We start from the raw sequence: 16,023 nt of genomic DNA on the forward strand, positions 1-16,023 counted from the left end.
CCACAGAACCAGGTCAGCAAAGCTACTTCAGAGCCTGAGAACCAGGTCTGCAGAGCCAGAGAACCAGGTCAGCAGAGAGTCGCTGTAGAGCCAGAGAACCAGGTCAGCAGAGAGTCGCTGTAGAGCCAGAGAACCAGGTCAGCAAAGCTGCTTTAGAGCCAGAGAACCAGGTCAGCAGATCTGCTTTAGAGCCAGAGAACCCTGGTTGTAATTTAAGTATTAGATGCCGTATATACATTCACACTAGGATGTTTTTCTTTTCTTCTCTTTTTTCTTTTCTTTTTTCTCAACCTTTCATAAACTTAGATGCCGTATCACTGGCAGTTAGCATTAATTTAGTTGAATTTATGCGGCATTGTGGTGCGGTCTGGATGTTTAAGATCACTTTTTCCAACTGTGGATATGTCTTGATTGTGCTACTTCTCGGCTATATTCTTATGAGGCTCTGAACAACGTATGTGCCCTGACTGAGGGATTTCCACTGCCATAGGACATTAAGGCCCAGGGGGATTTTTTTAATGATGTATTAAATTCCTTGCTAATACCAGATGTTTCTGGCTGTAGGTCCAGGTGTCTCGCGGATTCAGCTGCTCCTGGTTTCACAACTGTTTTTCAGTTTGAAGCATTCAAGCTTCACTGGACACCAAAAGGTGGCAACACTGCTTTAGAGCAGGATTTTCTCTGGGATATATGTGCGCGCATAGAGTGAGCCGCAATCGACTGGCATCTTTAAAGCATTCGGTCAACGACATTGGGGCTTATTTACAAGCCCCTTGCGCCGCCGCTGCGTCACTTTTTCCCCCCACACAAAAAGTGAAGCATCGGCGGTGCAAGGGACTTGTAAATAAGCCCCATTGTGCCCATTCGAACGCAATAAAACAGTTACGTAACCTTCACACCACAGAAACTGTGAAATAAAGCACCAGTTTCTAAAGTTATTGCTCTTTCCACAGTTACTGGTAACTCACGTCTCCTGCCTGAAGTCTACCTCATTTATTGTAATTTAAAACTTCAGGTATCAAAATGCAAAGTTGTGTGAGCTATTAGCCTTACACTGGCTGAACAACTGCCTCCTACCTTAGTACTGTTACGAGTGTCTACAATCTAAGATTCTATTTTGGAACGTAGATGATGCACCTCATGCCTGCAACATAAAACAAGCATTTGCAATGCAATAGGGCTGGCATTACTAAAAGTTTGAACTATTGGCGTTGCAAATAAAAATGTTGGTTAGTTTTTGTATTTTTTTTTTGTTAAAACATATTCCAGCAGTAGCATAAGTAATGAAATAAAATCCACGTAGACCACCAGTACCACCACCACCAACACCACCACCAGTACCAATACCACCACCGCTACAACCACCACAAGTACCATAACCACCACTACAATTATTACTACTCTGTGGTGATAGTAATAATAATAGTGGTAGTTATGGTACTGGTGGAAAATTACTATTATAAATTACAATACCTGTTAATTTTTCAAAAGGCATTGCCATTTACAATACCAATAGCTTTAAAACTCGCAGTTACGAGACCTATTGCATTGTAAATGCTTGTTATACCAAAGCAGGGGAAGAGGCATACTTTTCTTGCTTGAGTTAGGTCCACCTAACTATGTCACACCTTACTATGCCACAGATTGAGGGGTGGAAGACCCATGACCTAAAATGCGCCCCGGGAAATCCACAGCGTGATACAAATCTAGCAGGGAGTATACTGCTGGGTGCAGTCAATACAGTGAAAAAGGCTTGTTATACTGTGATTGTATCATGGCATATTTAAGTTTCTGTGGTCACTGAAATGAGGGGAAATGGGATCTTCTTCCGGTGAAAACCAGTTTTCTCAATTGGCTACTTCCTGTTGGCCTTAGCATTAGATATCAGGCAAAGGGAACCTTCTTCCCAAATAATTCACCATTTGATCGATCAGAACTAAAATCAATAGAAACCTCAGGCAACTACAGCGCCTCCCTTGAATCCAGACTTGTTGCTTTCGGTACGCAGGGATCGACAAGTCCTGAAAAGAAAGGTGTGGACTTTCAAGAGAAAGACAGGAAACAAAATAGACAAAGGCACAAGGGCGGCAAATAACTATCAGTGATGAGGCTGGGGTAGAATACCTGAAGATGCTTTTTGCGGGGAGCTTGATTATTACGCCCCCTCAGACCCACCTTAAGAAGATTTCCGAGACAGAAGCATCAGTTGCACATCACTGCAATACCTGCCCCGTAACATAACAATTATTGAGAATTCAAGATCTGATTGTGCCCCCAGACCAAATGGTATTTCCCAAGCTCTTTTCAAGAGTAACATATCTGGATGAGAGAACTTTCTGACTATGATGCTCAACACCATGCTAGCTGAGGGGGTTTATTCAATCTGTATATCTCAGACTTTTGTCCTGCCTTGGATGAGCTGAACTCTGAAGTGCCCAGCCTTGGCGGCCTCCTGCTATCAAACATCCCATATGCAGATGACCTGTTGCTTCTTAATAACACAAGAGCAAGGTTACAAAGGTTGATAAACTGCTTAGAGGTATATGCAGCAGACAATCAGTTAGAAATCAACCTGAAGAAAACCAAGGTTATCTCCAAAAATCAACGCATCTCTAAGAAGAGAAGATGGCTCCTTAACGGAACAACAAATAGATTAAGCAACCAGCTATGCTTACCTTGGCATCAAGATAGATTAGAGGGCCTCGTTCGCCCAACAGAAAGAAGCCATTTAGGGGAAAGCGCTGGCCTTAAACTTTGCATTTTCAACCTTTGCGAAATCGCTCTGGGGCCATAATCTAAAACCCCTGGCTACAGTAATCAAGGTAAAATTATTGTCAACCCTCTCGTATGGAGGAGAAATAATGCTGGATCAGACACTGGCCTGTTGGATAAGATTACAACGCGGACCTTTAAGCAAATTTATCAACTACTAAGATCAGCATCACCAGCGCAGGTCAGGCACGAGTTCTCGCTGGTAAAGCAAACACTCGCCAGGCCCGGGGCATTCATAATATGCTGCTGCAAACTGAAAAATGCACCTAAAGTGCCACTTGCTCATCTCATATGGTCTGAAATCAGCTTTCAAAGAGGCATGGGCCACTTCAAAAGATATATGGAGGAAAGCATTGAGAAACTTGGCCTTGGTGAGCTCTGGGATTTGGACATCAGCGAACAAGTGTTCAAAAGAATAGTGAATAAAACCATTAGACTACATAACCAAGAGGAGCAGTAGCAAAAAGAGCATGGATGGCTAGTACTAAATACATATCACAATTTAAAGGTCCAGCCCCTCTTTGGGGCTGCCTACTCTCTCAAAATCAAAAAGAAGTTGTTGTCTATGAGAGTGGGTATGCTACCTACTCTAGATTTTGGGTTTCTAGATTTTAAACCCAAATGGCAAGATGGGCAATAGGGAAATGCGAGATGACGCTTACGTAATCAGACAAAGGAAACTTTGCACCTGCCCCGTTTTAAGTCTACTGCAGAGGCTCCCCTGCGTAATGAATTCAAGAGCTTAGGAATCAGGACTTGCAGATCAGCAGCAACAGAGTCACTAAACCCAAGGAACATGATGCTTAATATTCGGCTGGTACAGTTTATGGATATATATTTAAGACTCTTGCAAAATCCAGAAAAGGGCATTTAGAATTCATGGTGCCAGAAGGGGGCTGTTAGGGGGATGGCAAAAGCCAAAGGTTTCACCCCGCCATTCCATTAAGATGAGTGTTTTGGTCACAGCAGGCTTAATAGCACACTCCTATATGCAGACGTGCCACATGTCTTGGCCATTTGTGGGTTGCTAATGATATCCCATTCCCTATCCCACCTTGCCGAGGTTACGTCTAGAAGCAGCGGTCAAAAGTAAGGAGGTTTTAAGTCCCAACCCTGCATAAAAGCAGCTTTGGTCGCCACAGGCTCAACAGTACACCATTTAGCATAGATGTGACACACACTTAGGCATATGGTGGGCTACTAGGGGCATGGCATTTCCCTACCCCCTGCCGTATATTAAGGCCCTGGTAGGCTGCTAGGGGTATGTTTATCCCCTAACCCTCCTTGTTGAAGTTGTTGTACAACTGCACCTGACACTTTATGTATAGTGGTCACCTTACTTCGAATATGCCATGGATGGGTGTTTAAGTTGGACTTCCCAAAATCAAAAATGTCCCACAGCTTAAGACCCTACATAGACAGAGGGTCTCGGCCAAGTTTCACACACTCTATGGGTAGGATCTACACAGGTCTTCTCTAGCCTTCTTTAGGGAGAATGTGGGTTTTATCGTGAAATGAATTGTTGGTTTTTATAATTAGATTATTTTATAACTGGAAATGTAATGTTATTTTTTACATTGCTCTTTTAATCTTGTAAATATGCTAGATACATGCTTTGCACATGTTTATGGTTTTAATTAACTAAGAAACTATATTAAACTTTATCTTGAAATAATTAACCTAAGAAGTCGAGTAAGCTTAGATAACTCCCTTAAATACAGGACGGAGTCCATTACAAGAAATGAACGGTATAAGCGGTCAGACACACAGAGGTCCCACAAAAGGCTCGGGCTGTGGGATTGCTGTTTTGATGCTGCAAAAAAGGGGGACTCGCCCCTTCTTGCAAAATCATTTGCATGCGTCTCAATGTTGAGGCGTTGTCGAGAGCTATATCTTATGTTCGCCTCCTCACGGAGAGCAGTGTCCCAGCCTTGCCTCTCACGAAGCGAATACGCAAAGTCCAGGGGATACTGGTGGTGGTGCTGATGAGAAACTCCTGTCAGAAGACACCTGTAATGGGTGCACCTTCATTTGGCACAATTCAACATGGGCGCACCACTGAAGGTTCGAGTCAAATGTCTGGCTCGGATCGCGATGCTTTGGGACTCTCGAGTAAAGTGACTTGAGAATCCCAAGCTGCCGCCTCCTCTGCATTCATCTGCATACTATCACGTCATTCTCCAAGCTCGCCGAGTGCCGAAGCGGAGGGGTTGGTGAGCGCTGCTTGCAAATAGGTGCACCAATTTAATTTACCAAGCCCATGGTACTGGCCAGTCCCTTCCCTGCTGCACCCCGGGAAATGGGGAATTATGTGGTATTGCGCAGAGGGAACGTAACCAGAAAGGAAGAACTTGAGTCAAGGGGTCTGACAACCGAGTCTGCATGATGAAAGGAACAATAGGGGAGCAAGAAAGACAGAAGCAGTGAGAGAGAGGGGTAGAAAGGTAAAGGATAAGAGACACATAGTGATATGGCAGCCAAGTTCACAAAAGTATTGGTGGGGCTTGGATCACAAGACTAACTTTAAATAAAAATTTGGACAAATTGCAGGTGTCAAGTCAGTGCAGTGGGCTTATCAATTGGAGACATATATGCAATTTTTAGGGCTGTAGCATGCCACTAATTTCACTGCTCAGCTCCTGCCTACTCTGCATGCACACTGACTCATACACTGGCCCTTCTGAGCTCTGCAGCCTCGGACACTCACCGCTTTCTGCTGGGATGGCACGGCGCACAGCACAGGCGGGATCCAATCTTTTCTTCCTTTTCTATGTGGCTGGCAGGTTAGCCGCGGGGCTGAAGTCGCCTCACTACTGTCCTGGGGTCCGTCTTACTATGGCTCTGCAAAACAGGTCCAAGAACAGCCTCTTCAGCGCGTGACTCCCAGTGGTGAGTCACAGTGTCCAGGAGGTCAGTGTTGGGGCACGACAGGCAACAAACACCAAACAGTGCAATATTGAGACTGGGCAGCCCAGTGGGTCACTTTCAGTAAAGAAAAGTACTTTATAACACTTTAAGGCTTATTATTACACATAATTCAAAAAGTACCAGATATCTGATAATATGTAGCAGTAATATTTCAGTTTTTTGACAGTTTAACAACTACTAATAGTGTATGAGCAAAGCCGCACCACATTAGAACCAGTTTAACACCTGAATGCAGCAATCGTCAACTGAAAGCTGACCAGTTAACCCTTGCAGAGGGTTTGCCACTTTGCCGAACCACATATGACCCCTTTTGTTTAGAAAGTGTCTACACTTGTCTATGAATACCCTTGTCTACACTGTGTGCTACAAAGTGTGAAGGGTACAATGGGAACGGTACACTACACAGAAGGCGTACCTAATGAAGGTAAGAGCTGTGGGTTACAGGGAGCCAAATCTTGCAAACCTTTAATGCAGTTTCGAGCTTAGCAACAGTTTCTGAAAGGAAGATTCTAGAGTCCTCACTGTGAGTAATGCCGAGCGCAGACTTCGGAGACACGGTCAGAGTTTATTTATTCAACGGTAGCTGCCTTTCATTCAAAAGACTGATCGTGACGGATTGTGCATAGTTTGTACACTACAGTGCGTGTCAAGTGTGTGTGTGGTGTGTACACTACAGTACATGTCAAGTGTGTGCGTGGTGTGCACACTACAGAATGGGTCAACAGTGCGCCTATGACTACCGATGTTGACACGTTGTAGTTGTGGAACAGCTGCAGGCTTGCATTTAAAACAGAATTATTGTATTTTTTGGTGGTCGTGCCCCTCCTCACATGCCTGACAAAATCAGATTGCTACCGATCACAGCTGAGAGGAAATGAGGCGCCCTCCCTTGTTCACCTCACAACACTGCGCCTGCTCCTGTAGCATTCGACATAGCGGCAAGAGGAGTAAAGAGGAGCTAGACATCCAGGGGAGTTTCAGTACGCTGAGAAAGAGTGTGGCCGGGGACAGAGGAGAGGTACACATAGGAATAGGTGTGTGGCTCTGGAGGTGTCCAGAGTCGGAGGCTGCAAGTGAGTGTTACAAAGCTCGGAGGGTCTAGAAAATTAGGGGTATACCCATCAATCACCCTCCCATAACCTGGGTAAGGAAAACGTAATATAAAGAAAATGGTATGGAGGAACCGATAAAGCAATATTTTTGAATAAGGACACTTAATTATCCTTTCATGTGTGTGTCAATTCACATCTCATTTTTCATTTTTGCTGAGCATATACAAAAGACATATTTTACAAACCAAACCCTATAAACATAAAACAAAACTACGCTACTGTCCCAACAACAGATTTTTGATTATGGATCCACCTTTCAATAGTGTGGACATCCCAGAGGGCATGTACATTGCATAAGGAAAACGATATCTCCACCAATTCAAAGGCAATGCAAAGTTCTTAAGTCACAACTCATTCCAATTTTTTAGGGGCCCTCTATGAAACCAAAATTGTCGACGCGGTCGCGTTTCAGCCAATAAATTCCTTTTGGCCTCTTCAGGACAAGGAAAGCAGCAGCAATCTATACCTGAACAATCCGCTCAGCAAAACGAATGTACTGGACAAGGGTGGGGTGCTGAAAATCCAACCCCTCTAGTAGCAATTCTTATTCAATAACAGAAGAGGCCCCCTGCCAGAGTTTCGTATTCTCAAATGGAGCCGTCCGGCGTTAACACTGCCTAAATTCTCTACCAACTCCTAGGAATGTATCTCTCATCCATCCGTGTTCGCTTTCGCCTCCATTTGAGAATTACTTAAGAGTGACACACCCAGGAGTGACACACTCTGGAGTGCAAGTACACTGCAGGCTGGACTCATTAAGATGTGGCCTAACGGTTAGAGCATATGACCTTGAAGCTGGGTAACCAGGTTCGAGTCTCTGCGGCTCAACCTCTTGTGATTCTGGGCAAATCACTTCATCTCCCCGCGCCTAACAAAACATGGATGTGCGTGTCTGGAACAGCTGGTGCTCCTGTAAAGCGCCATGATACCTCCGGGTTGAATTCGAGCTATATAAAACTGTGAGACAAAAAACACGGCTCTGCCGATCTTACACGCCCAGAAATTGCTTGTACTGTCTCCACGCAAGGAAGCTAGAGATGTTTAGGAACGACTGCTGTGGCACAAAACGCCATGAAGGTGCTTGTGTGGCATAGAAGGACTCCCTGCAGATAAATCACGGATTATAGTGCCATAGCGCGTGACAGTAAGAAAACAACAAGCGCTCGCCATGACGTTTTCGCCGCCTTTTTCTGCCGTCCCACTTGGATGGCCTCGCCTGCTAAAAGGTTACTTGTCTTTATGGAGCCATGTGTTTGGCCCCATAAAGAAGATAAGAAACCTTTTACGCCAGCAGGAAGTCAGACGAGCCAGTCCAACTGGGACGGCTCTAAAAGAGAAAAGTGTACGTCACTGGAAGCTCTTTTCCAATGGCTGGCCACCGTTTAGCATAAACGGTGACGCCAGCCAATGGAAAAGAGGGGCAGGGCTTAAACCCCGCGAGTGAAAGCTACCCAAAAACAAAATCTCGCCAGCGAGACTGCGCATGTCTGCGCAGCCTACGCTAGCCGAGACCTAAAAAGTAAGTAGAGTGATAATCTAGCCAACATGGAAGGGGGTGACCTTTTTCCGAAGGTTCTCAGGACCAGTTTGTCCAGAAAAAACATGGTGTATGGAGGGTTCAATGAACGAGCCTGATGTTCACTGACCCTCCTGGCCAATGTGATGGCCACCAGAAAAGCAGTCTTGATTGTGAGGAGCCGTGAAGGGCAAGAATGGATCAGTTTGAAAAGAGTACATATTAGTAATGTCAAAACAAGATTTAGATCCCATTGGGGCATGACAAATGGGGCAGGAAGGAAAAGATGCTCTAAGCCCTTAAGGAAACGAGTCACAACCGGTAATTTAAAGAGGAAAAGTTGATCCGGAAGCCACAGGAAGGCCAAGATGGCCGACAACTTTTTACAGTTCCCAAGGCAACAAAACCTCTGCCAGAGGTGCAGAAAGGGCATTCACTTATCTTGTGGAAAACCACACCACAAACGTCTCCCAATAGCAGGCGTAGATGGATTTGGTAGAGTGGCGCCTGGCTGGCAATTTAATCTCACGACCTTGGGAGGAAAAAAAAACCACTCAATTGCTGCGGCTCAGTCTCCATACTTGAAGTTGAAGAGTGCACAGGTTCAGGTGCAGCACCTTGCCCTGCTGCTGTGACAGGAGGTCCACCCAAAGGGCCAGCCGATCAAAGAAGCAATGCTCAAGCTCAGGAGATCTGGATACCACACCCTCCAAGCCCAATCCAGGGCCCCCAAGATGACTTGGGCCCAGTCAGTCCGAATCTTCTTGATAACTCGGGGCAGTAGTGGTATCAGCAGAAAGTAGTACAGGAGTCCTGAACTCCTCTCGAGACAAAATGCATCTCAGAGCGAGCGTTGCCTTGGAAATTCCAACGCACAGAAGCGAAGACATTGCGCGTTCTCAGTGGTGACAAACAGATCGAGCCAAGGCTCAGCCCTCTCTAGAAAAAGAGTGTGTCACGCCTCTGGATGCAGACGCCATTCGTGCTCTGCCAGTCACCACCGGCTGAGCTCGTCCACCCTTGCATTCAAAGATACGCCAGGGGCTAAACAACCAGGAAAATGTCCTGACACTCGAGCCAGGTTCAGAGGTGCAGAGCCTCTTGGCACAGGGACCAAGACCCTAACCCTGCCCTGTCTGTTGCAATACCACATGGTGATGGTGTAGTCTGAACACCTGAACCAGCCTTCCCTTGATAGATGTTAGAAAGGCTTTCAATGCCAGAGGGATCGCGTTCAGCTCCAAAAAACTGATGTGGGGCTGGGACTCCACCAGTGACCAGTGTCCTCTGATTTCCACCTCTCCCAGATGGCCGCACCAAACCAGACGTGACACATCTGTCACCACTGACAGATCAGGGGGTGAGGGGTTTGCTGCTCCCCCACTTGCGGTTAGTCAGTTACCACTGCAGATCTTTTGCAGTTGCATCCAATATTTGGACCAGATCAGAGATATTTCCTTGATGTTGCACCCACTGGGACTTCAGGACCCACTACTGAAGTACTGGGTTTTTCGGAACCCAGCGGTGCCAGGGAACACACCCGAAGACTTCGAGTTCTTCCTGTTTCATACTACAGAAACACAGAGTCTTCTTGGTGAAGTCAAAGATCGTATTTATTGGCTGCAGCCAGTAACAGGTATCCTAGAAGTACAACACGTGTATATTCTCAGGAGACTGCTCCCTTACGAAAACCAGCCTTCTCCTTGTATACCAAATATTATGCTTTAGGCAAACATTCCTCGTTTTACGGTATGATCATTCACATGCATTCATTACAAAGGAAAAGACAGAGTCATAATGGCAAGTACATATTTCAGTTCGTTCAGCCCTTAATCAATTACCCGGCAAAGCTTAGCGCCTTCATCAGATATCGACGGACACCCAATAAAAACGGGCACCTCCTCCTCGTAAAACGGGTCATAAAGAGGGACACAGGGGCAGATGTGTAGAAGATTAGGCATGGTTCGTGTGTGATGAAAGGTTTCGTGATATGCTGGGCCCTGATACTAATCTCATTCGGCCGCGGGAAGGGAACTGACCGAACCGGTTTGGCATTAGGCAGCGGAGTCAGTTCACCCAGGTCACCGAGGAGTCAGCGAAGGTGTGTGTGTCCTTCAGATCCATGCTCGGCCGTAGTCCTGTTGCCTATGAGAGGGCAATCACAAAATGGCTGTCGTCCTAAAATGGAGCTCGAGGTATTAGGACAGAAACTCTGATTTCAGGCGATCTCGTCACTCGAATGTGACGCAAATGCTTGTGCATAGTATCCTAAACATTCTCGGTCTGTTGATAAAGAAATCGTCATGTTAGAATCATGCCAGATACGTGGTTCCGAAATTTACAGTACCACACTGCAGAGTCTGCGTATGCCAGTTGGCATGTCTTACTAACAGGATTCAGAAGACCATGAGGACCAGCAGTACCAGAGTCAATATCATTGAAATGCAGGCTAGAGGATAAAACATTGGTATCATAGCCTGAATATCCTGGACTTGCTGTTACAGACAATAGGCCCGAAACTGCACTGTGTTCAGAATGGCTCAGATAAAAGGCAGCTACTGTGAGGGAGTCTGGTGCAACTTCGGCATGTTGATACAAAACCCAAGCGAATGCAGATCTGCCATAGTCTGGAGGTGGGAGATGACTGCCTGAGGCGAGACAGTCTTCCACAGCCAGTCGTCAAGGCAGGGTAAGGATGGAACTCCCCAACCTCAGGACAGGAATATGGATGCCTAAAATTGCCCCTTCCATGGCCGCGGTAGGGGCGAAAAGACTGTTGTTGTGGAGAGGCCAAAGGATCAAACTGGGACCTTGCTCACGCAAATGCGCTCAAGTGCCGCATAGCTTTTTTTTTGACGAACAGGTGGGGCCGATCAAAGGGCATGTCAATCAGGGGCAACTGAGCATCCTCTGAAAACCCAGTGGATTGTAACCAAGCGTGGCGTTGATGCGCCACAGTAGAAGCCATGTCTCCACCAATAGTCTGTGGTGTCCAGTCCCCACCAAATGACGAACTTAGGAGCACGCATCCCTGCCATTCAGTAAAGCTTGGTTGAGGATGGCACGGCCTTCCTGAGGCAGCATGGAATGCAGCTGCGCAGACGAATTCCACAAGGCATGGGAATAGCGGCCCAAGAGGAATTCAGTGTTCACCGACCACAATGCAAGGTTGGTGGAATGCCCTTCCGAAGACATCAAGCCTCTTGGATTCCCTATCTGGTGGTGTGGTAGAGAACACACTGGGGTTGATTTTGGCTGTGTAGACCTGGACCACCAAGCTCTCCAGGGAGGAGTGCTGGCAAAGAAGGCTAGGTCTCCTAGGGGCGGGACAATGCTGTTGGGAGTCACACGGTGCACAGGAGTCCCTGAGCAGGGTTTAGCCCAGGCCACCAGAAGAGTGTCCATTAGGGCTTCATTAAAGGGCACCAATGACTCTGGGGCATATGCCTCTGCTTCAAGCACCTCAGTCAAACCATTCAATTGGACCTCGACAGCATGAAGCTGAAGGTCAATGACGTCTACGTCCCTGCACATCCTAGTGACGAATGAAGCACCTTCGTCCAAAGCCAGGCCCTGAGGGGACAGCATGCCAGTATCTGGGGAAGTGTCTGGCCCACTGGCATCTCCCAGCTCCTCATACCAGTTTTCCTCATCTTCTGGATCATCCTCCAAAGGACCATACACCTCTTCCTCATTGGCACCTTGGAGGTCATAGGGTAACTCTAGTGGAGGGAAGTCAAAGGATTGGTATGGTCTGGATGGTGCGGACTTGATGTCGAGAGGCCTTGAGGCGATGCCAGTTCGACGTTGGGAATGACAAAGGGCTCATCGTTAAGTGGCGCCAATGGCACTGTGGCAGGCGCCGGACGGGACGGAGCCAGGGTAGGTGGTATTACCCTAGGCAGCTTCATCCAGAATCCAGTGATGGATCTTGAGGACCTGGCTTGCGTTGAGGGTGACCCCACCGGCGGTAACCTAGCCGGGGTGCCTCTTGGAGCCGTGGGGCCTGAAGGCGGACAAGAGGTTGTCAATGCCCTTAAAGCCAGGGTGCATGGCTTCGTAATCTTTCCATAACTGGGCAGGAGCGGGCCAAATAGTGGAAGCTGAAGACAGATTCAAGTTCTCGTGCTTTCGCTTACCAGACTTCGACGAGGCGGTCTTAGCCTGCGAAGACGACCGTCTGTGGGAACGACTCCTGGAGCAGCCACAAGTGTGTCCTCAAGAACGAGATCAGGGCCTTCTTCTGCGGCACCACCAAAAGCTTAATTGACCATTCTAGGATCGCCCTTGGGCATATAGATTTGTTCTCGGTGCAGGCCTTTGTGTTGTGCCCCAACCCCAAGAAGCAGAGAGAAACCAGATGGGGATCCGACACCAACATCTGATGATGAAAATCCACACAAGGCTTGAAGCCAGAGGGTTTCACAGGGAACATGTACCTAGCACACTGGGAGCAAGCTAAAAAAATTGACTTTCACCAAAAAGTTGGACAAAAAGATGCAGAGATCATCCTCCAGATCAGCACGGTTGGCGCAGTTGGCGCGGAAGGAAAGGAACTATTGTCAGCGCCCAGGGTGGTGCTTAAATAGGCACCGCAACGTCACTTCTGTCACAGAGAGCATTGACGCAGAGCGGCTCGATGCTCCCTATCAGCGTGCATATATACTGCTCAAGATTTTCCGGACCTAGTCTGACAACTGGGGGATATTCTAAGGTTAGAAATCTGTATCAGATAAGCAGCCAGACTTTGAGGCTACCTTTCGGTTTCCTATTCCCAAGCTCACATTCTGCCAAAAACAGGTGGTACATGTGGAAGTAGCGGCAGTTTGAATGGAACACCGTAATGGGTTAGGGAAGATGGGCCAAACAGTGAGCAGCAAATGACAGTATACGAAATATGAGGCAAGTGAGGAGAATAGGGATGAGATGACGTCTATTACCTCGTAAATTAATAAAAATGGCACCTACTATAGCAGCACTCTTTTGAAGGAGGGCTGTAAGTGATGAGGAAAGATACAGTAATATATTTAGGAACTTCTGTCTCTTCATGAAGCACCGACTGAAAAATGGTCATCACAACACTGCTTAAGAAGCCTTCCGCAGGACCTACAATTTTTGCCAATGACAAACCCTTGATGAATCTAGCATTCATAATTTAAATCTTTGGAAGGGAAGTCACTCAGCAATTATAAAAGTATTTATAAAATAACAAGCTTCTGCAAACCGAAAAACGTTCAGATGTGGAAGAGTGACAGAGGCTACTTGACTTATCAGCCACTTGTGATGCTTAAGATGTCCTAACCCTTCAAAGACGGCTGAAGAAGTGGGCCAAAATGTCTGTACAGCCTTGGATTGATTCTTTTGTTTCTAAAAGAAGTAAATTGGTTTGCATCAGCTGGCTAAATCGGTCAGGAGACCGGTTATGTGTTGGGTTCTCCAGGGTTCAACACTTTCCGCATTGTCCTATTCAAGGTTTAGATACGCCCCCTTGCCCAGGCTTTGAGCTTCATCATCACCCATTCCAGACGTACACCAACACTCAACACCACCTCCAACCAGAAAAGAAAACACAAGCCAACAGCAGCTTGAGCAATAGCTTGGAATACATTTTCTCATGAATGAAGGAAAGCTTTCTCATTGTGAACAAGGATAAAACTGATTCTTCTTGTTAGGCCAAGCTCAATAGTGTCCTAAAACTTCTCTTCCCTGATCAGCTGCATCCGGAACAGCAAAACAATTGGCTATCACGTTTAATAGGGAAATGCCCCTCAAATTACCAATGTAGGCATGAAGAAAAAACATCCAACTAGCCGTTCTAAGAAAGGTCTGCCCACTTCTGTAGTTAAAATATTTCACTGTACTCACAAGAGCATTAGTACTAACTAGGTGAATTACTGTAATTCCATTAAATACTGGCCTAAAAAAACTACAAAGCATCCATAACCAAGCAGCCAGACTCTCATCCCACCACTGGAGCCCCTCCACTGGATTCCTTTGCAACAGGGACTGCAATTGAAGGTTCTATTTTCCATGCATAAAGCCCACCAAATCAGAGACCCCCTGTATCAACAAAAACTGATCATACACTTCCAGCCCATAGGAGACCTGAGATCACAATATTATGTCTACATCTGCTTTAACAACCACTGAAGCTTAGGAAACCCTCTTAAAGTAATGTGACCACATCTCTGGAATGAGACTGACCTTGCACTGAGATGTCAGCCTAACTGCCTAAAATTTGAAGAGATGCCTCTTCACCTTCCAGCTTGACAGGGACTAACCCCTGCCCTCACCACCTGACCCTTCCACGACCAAACCCACCATTGCAGAGACTGCTCTCTGGGTCTGTAAAAGCCGGTCTGCTTGCAACAGTGTTGAACGTACTCAGATACTACAACATCGCCTGAAGTGATTACATAGCGAAATGTTTTAGCAACCCTTATATAAAACAATACACATCTTTGATGTCAAGTGGCTACACCTGAGACTTCAGTAGGCCTTACTTGCTATAGCTGACATGCAGTGTATTTATTACTTCATTTTTTGGCAAGCATGTGCAATAAAAATTAAAGGTTTAGAAGTAAAAAAGTAAACATGCAATAATCTAGGAGGTGACATGGACATGTCTGGAAAGCAAAATAGGTAAAAAAAAAAAAACTATAGCAGCAGATGGGCACAAATTAAGACGTGCACTCCTTTACAGGTGACTGCGCACATACGATCCGGTAAAATGGCATCACTGATGGCCATGACAGCCAATGGCTCACTGGGCTTGCACACTATCCCATACTGTATACGCTGATGTGTGGTAGTAAAATATGAATGATGCTTGAAAAGATCAATCGATGAAGAACTGTGACTGACATCCCTTCAATATATGTATATATGTGTGCCTTTTCCTTAAGAATTTTTTCGATTACACGATGCTGGTGAAACAGCTAAAGCTATCTGTAGGGGAATTTTGACGGGACAAAGTTATATTCAATGAACAAAACAAGACCTAACAAAAAATACATCAAACTGTGCTTTTAAAAGAAAAGATTTTAATAAATGACTTGTAAAGGGGGATACAAAGAGGCATCAGTAAGTCAAAGGTAAAAGTGTTTCATTTTGTTTTAAGATCACCTCCGCACTGAGGAAGCTATTCACTCAGTGCTTAATTGGAGCCGGAGCTTTCCGGTGCTAAGCACCCGCCAATTAATTTGTTTCCGGTGCTCAGCACCTAATTGTTAACCTCATTATTAAAACAGTCCACCACATGGTGGCGCCGCTCATATTAATTTAGAGATGAACAGAACAACGGTTGTTTAGGAATACAATATACATTAAAATTGCTAATACCTGCCTCCCCAGCCATTCCTTTAGCTTTGGGGACCTGGAATAATCTGAAGTGTTGCATTTACATGCGGGAGTGATGGTTAGTAGCTGTTTTGGCAGTGATGACAAGGGCGATGGCTGGTGCAAGCTGCAGTGGGCTCATGGTCATAGCCCTGGTACTTAAGATTTTACAAATTAAGCACTGTATCCACTACATACATCATAAGCTAACATAAGATTCAGGACTACAAATCCCATGAAGCTTCGCATTTGACACAGAAGACTCAACCTGAACCTATGAAACGGTCAGAGGAGCCCTAGGATACTCTACACCTCTAGCAAATTAGAGAACTGCATCAATTTGTGACAAGAGAGGTA

At 46.0% G+C, this 16,023-nt stretch overlaps 1 protein-coding gene across 2 annotated transcripts in view; it reads right to left on the bottom strand.

Annotated features, from left to right (window-relative positions):
- Positions 1-16,023, bottom strand: part of NFASC (neurofascin) — a 1,241,670-nt gene that overhangs the window by 1,069,583 nt on the left and 156,064 nt on the right. For both annotated transcript variants that reach the window (XM_085627649.1, XM_085627634.1), the window contains exon 2: positions 5,480-5,613. The gene's annotated coding sequence lies outside the window, so the exon portion shown is untranslated. The remainder of the gene's footprint in view (positions 1-5,479; positions 5,614-16,023) is intronic.

The sequence above is a fragment of the Triturus cristatus genome, chromosome 1_1, assembly GCF_964204655.1.
Source record: "Triturus cristatus chromosome 1_1, aTriCri1.1, whole genome shotgun sequence".
Classification (NCBI taxonomy): domain Eukaryota; kingdom Metazoa; phylum Chordata; class Amphibia; order Caudata; family Salamandridae; genus Triturus; species Triturus cristatus.